At 53.4% G+C, this 5,000-nt stretch overlaps 1 non-coding gene across 1 annotated transcript in view; it reads right to left on the reverse strand.

The window, feature by feature from the left end:
• The window catches only part of LOC126327264 (small subunit ribosomal RNA), a 1,893-nt gene extending 377 nt beyond the window's left edge, over positions 1-1,516 (reverse strand). The window contains exon 1 of the ribosomal RNA XR_007561103.1: positions 1-1,516. This exon is cut by the window's left edge and continues 377 nt beyond it. This is a non-coding gene — a ribosomal RNA (small subunit ribosomal RNA).
• Positions 1,517-5,000: the final 3,484 nt, after the last annotated feature.

The raw sequence follows: 5,000 nt of genomic DNA on the forward strand, positions 1-5,000 counted from the left end.
TTATTGCTCAATCTCGTGCGGCTAGAAGCCGCCTGTCCCTCTAAGAAGAAAAGTAATCGCTGACAGCACGAAGGATGTCACGCGACTAGTTAGCAGGCTAGAGTCTCGTTCGTTATCGGAATTAACCAGACAAATCGCTCCACCAACTAAGAACGGCCATGCACCACCACCCACCGAATCAAGAAAGAGCTATCAATCTGTCAATCCTTCCGGTGTCCGGGCCTGGTGAGGTTTCCCGTGTTGAGTCAAATTAAGCCGCAGGCTCCACTCCTGGTGGTGCCCTTCCGTCAATTCCTTTAAGTTTCAGCTTTGCAACCATACTTCCCCCGGAACCCAAAAGCTTTGGTTTCCCGGAGGCTGCCCGCCGAGTCATCGGAGGAACTGCGGCGGATCGCTGGCTGGCATCGTTTATGGTTAGAACTAGGGCGGTATCTGATCGCCTTCGAACCTCTAACTTTCGTTCTTGATTAATGAAAACATACTTGGCAAATGCTTTCGCTTCTGTTCGTCTTGCGACGATCCAAGAATTTCACCTCTAACGTCGCAATACGAATGCCCCCGCCTGTCCCTATTAATCATTACCTCGGGTTCCGAAAACCAACAAAATAGAACCGAGGTCCTATTCCATTATTCCATGCACACAGTATTCAGGCGGGCTTGCCTGCTTTAAGCACTCTAATTTGTTCAAAGTAAACGTGCCGGCCCACCGAGACACTCAACTAAGAGCACCCTGGTAGGATTTCAACGGGGTCCGCCTCGGGACGCGCAAGCACGCCTTCGGCTCGCCCCACCGGCAGGACGTCCCACGATACATGCCAGTTAAACACCGACGGGCGGTGAACCAACAGCGTGGGACACAAATCCAACTACGAGCTTTTTAACCGCAACAACTTTAATATACGCTATTGGAGCTGGAATTACCGCGGCTGCTGGCACCAGACTTGCCCTCCAATAGATACTCGTTAAAGGATTTAAAGTGTACTCATTCCGATTACGGGGCCTCGGATGAGTCCCGTATCGTTATTTTTCGTCACTACCTCCCCGTGCCGGGAGTGGGTAATTTGCGCGCCTGCTGCCTTCCTTGGATGTGGTAGCCGTTTCTCAGGCTCCCTCTCCGGAATCGAACCCTGATTCCCCGTTACCCGTTACAACCATGGTAGGCGCAGAACCTACCATCGACAGTTGATAAGGCAGACATTTGAAAGATGCGTCGCCGGTACGAGGACCGTGCGATCAGCCCAAAGTTATTCAGAGTCACCAAGGCAAACGGACCAGACGAGCCAATCCGATTGGTTTTGATCTAATAAAAGCGTCCCTTCCATCTCTGGTCGGGACTCTGTTTGCATGTATTAGCTCTAGAATTACCACAGTTATCCAAGTAACGTGGGTACGATCTAAGGAACCATAACTGATTTAATGAGCCATTCGCGGTTTCACCTTAATGCGGCTTGTACTGAGACATGCATGGCTTAATCTTTGAGACAAGCATATGACTACTGGCAGGATCAACCAGGGAGCTGCGTCAACGAGAGCTGAGCAGCCGGCCGCCCGGGAGTGTGTCCCGAGGGCCCGCGCGAACACGCAAGCGTCCGCTCAATTATTCTGCAAACAGGAGGAGGCTGAGCTCCCCTGCACGATACACCTCGAAACCCTCTCAGGTCCCGGCGGCGCGCAGCGCCGTCCTAAGTACTTGGTCGGGTTCGAGAGAGGCGCAATCGCCCGGAGATAGGCGAGTAGACGCTTTCAGTGCGAACACCCGTGCTCCCAACTGAGCTTGCCGCTGCCGACAGAGGCCCGGGAGCGTGCTGTCGTGGCATTGCCGGCGGGAAACAACACGCGCCACCTACGGTGACCGGCAGCTCCAACGCCAGCGCCACAGAAGGGCAAAGCCCCACTTGGGTGCAGAAGCGAACTCTCCCAGCACAGCGCACGCGCCAACACGTCCGCAGAGCTGCGATACAAACCACCTGCGAGAACCGCTGGGGGCGACCGAGCAGCAGACGGCGTCGCGACGCCGAGTGCCGGGCGGCGGCGCATCCTCAACGCACACAGTCCGCAATCGGACCAGCACACTGCAGATGTCCACCGCGCTTCGCACCGGGCTCGGCAGAACCCACTTTGGCCGCCTGGCGCCGCGCGCAGGGTGCGCCGGCGCATAGCTGGGACGCCAGCCGGGCCCGTCGGCCGGCGCTCCTGCCACTGGGCGCCCCCCACCAGCCGGCTGTAGTGCGTGCGCTCACGCAGCGCGCGGCCAGCACGCCGGGCGGCCCCCCCTCACCGGCCGGGGACTGTCCCGCCAAGCCACAGCCTCGTATCGCTTCATACCCACATGGCCAACTCAGGTTCGGGGGCATGGCGGGTACCGCCGAAACAACCGGTTCACAGATGTACCGATCGTCGCTATCACCGATGCACCTGCAGCGCGAACAACCGCTCAACAACTGATTTCCAGTTCATTTGCGGATCTTTGGCAGCAAACGTATACGTCAATCTACATTTGCGAAATCTACGATTCTGGCATGCCTGCATGTTATGTGTCACGACACGCTACATCAGCCCACATACACACTGCGGCATGTACACGAGAGAACACGTGGAAGATGGTCCGCGCACGTGTGCAATGTCCCTTGCGCGGTCGACTGTCAACCGGCCTCTGTAGCATGTCGCAGATGTGGAACGCGGTCCACCGTGCTATCATGTTGTGTGGGGCAATACGATTAAATAGGAAAACCCTCGTCGCTACATCAACAGACGGCTCACGCTGATTCCCGGCAGAGGGAGGAGGGGGGGGGGGGGGGCCAACATGCAATACTTTCGTCCGTACCTACTTACCACATGTCTGTACGGCGTACAACAGTGCAATCTCGCTGTAATGGGGAGACGAGACAAGTAGCATCGTGCACAACATATGGCCCTTATGATTCGCCATTGTAGGGCGCAGCCGGTGTACGGTCAAGCATGTGCCACATTATGTCACTCAGTACGTAACGACGGATGATCAGTGTGGGTTACGCGTACATCAGCGGACAGTCCACACAGGCCGTACCACAACGTACACTGACTGCATCGACAACCGAATGCAACTGAACAGCTGCAAGGCTCATTTCACAAACAAACGCCTGACCGACCAGCTTGGAAGGGCAGGAGGGGAGGGCGATATTCGTTCTGTAGCGGTACACCCTTCCAGTGGTTAGCGGGACTGTGTAGAAAGTACGCAACACTCGAAAGACCTTTATGTGAGGGTACGCACCATGGCATCAAGAAATACACATGACACCAGAGGATCCAAGCAGTGAACTATGTTCAGAGGGTTGCTGTTAGGCAAAGCTACATTCCTGTGACGTTACATGTGACAGTTAAGGTGCAGTGTAAGTTAGGTTAAGGTGCAGTGTAAGTTAGGTTAAGGTGCAGTGTAAGTTAGGTTAAGGTGCAGTGTAAGTTAGGTTAAGGTGCAGTGTAAGTTAGGTTAAGGTGCAGTGTAAGTTAGGTTAAGGTGCAGTGTAAGTTAGGTTAAGGTGCAGTGTAAGTTAGGTTAAGGTGCAGTGTAAGTTAGGTTAAGGTGCAGTGTAAGTTAGGTTAAGGTGCAGTGTAAGTTAGGTTAAGGTGCAGTGTAAGTTAGGTTAAGGTGCAGTGTAAGTTAGGTTAAGGTGCAGTGTAACTTAGGTTAAGGTGCAGTGTAACTTAGGTTAAGGTGCAGTGTAACTTAGGTTAAGGTGCAGTGTAACTTAGGTTAAGGTGCAGTGTAACTTAGGTTAAGGTGCAGTGTAACTTAGGTTAAGGTGCAGTGTAACTTAGGTTAAGGTGCAGTGTAAGTTAGGTTAAGGTGCAGTGTAACTTAGGTTAAGGTGCAGTGTAACTTAGGTTAAGGTGCAGTGTAAGTTAGGTTAAGGTGCAGTGTAAGTTAGGTTAAGGTGCAGCGTAACTTAGGTTAAGGTGCAGCGTAACTTAGGTTAAGGTGCAGCGTAACTTAGGTTAAGGTGCAGCGTAACTTAGGTTAAGGTGCAGCGTAACTTAGGTTAAGGTGCAGCGTAACTTAGGTTAAGGTGCAGCGTAACTTAGGTTAAGGTGCAGCGTAACTTAGGTTAAGGTGCAGCGTGGGTTAGGTTAGGGGCCAACGTGGGTTAGGTTAGGGGCCAACGTGGGTTAGGTTAGGGGCCAACGTGGGTTAGGTTAGGGGCCAACGTGGGTTAGGTTAGGGGCCAACGTGGGTTAGGTTAGGGGCCAACGTGGGTTAGGTTAGGGGCCAACGTGGGTTAGGTTAGGGGCCAACGTGGGTTAGGTTAGGGGCCAACGTGGGTTAGGTTAGGGGCCAACGTGGGTTAGGTTAGGGGCCAACGTGGGTTAGGTTAGGGGCCAACGTGGGTTAGGTTAGGGGCCAACGTGGGTTAGGTTAAGGGCCAACGTGGGTTAGGTTAAGGGCCAACGTGGGTTAGGTTAAGGGCCAACGTGGGTTAGGTTAAGGGCCAACGTGGGTTAGGTTAAGGGCCAACGTGGGTTAGGTTAAGGGCCAACGTGGGTTAGGTTAAGGGCCAACGTGGGTTAGGTTAAGGGCCAACGTGGGTTAGGTTAAGGGCCAACGTGGGTTAGGTTAAGGGCCAACGTGGGTTAGGTTAAGGGCCAACGTGGGTTAGGTTGCCAGAGATGTGTCAAATCAGGATGTACGTTTGGCTGGTGTCAGGTGGTGGGTTGGTTCGATGCCTTTATAAGGGGTGTGGCCAAAGGGTATTTTATTACTTGTACCTTTTGTGTTGTGGCGTGGCGTTGCGTCCTGTGTTGATACTGGGTGGACCACTGTGGGTGTTGCTGGCTGATTTGAGCTGCGTTGTTTGCGGGTGATGTGAGACATTCTGTCTTATTAGTGGACGTGACGTTCCTCTTGTCGTTGTTTGGATAGTGTCCTGTGGCAGCAAGGATAAAATGGATGTTGTTGAACGATAGTGCTTTGGTGCTTTCGCTTTGTTACACACAGAGTGGACTGTGAGATAGGGTGACTGGGTCGA

This window comes from Schistocerca gregaria, unplaced genomic scaffold (assembly GCF_023897955.1).
Source record: "Schistocerca gregaria isolate iqSchGreg1 unplaced genomic scaffold, iqSchGreg1.2 ptg001038l, whole genome shotgun sequence".
NCBI lineage: Eukaryota > Metazoa > Arthropoda > Insecta > Orthoptera > Acrididae > Schistocerca > Schistocerca gregaria.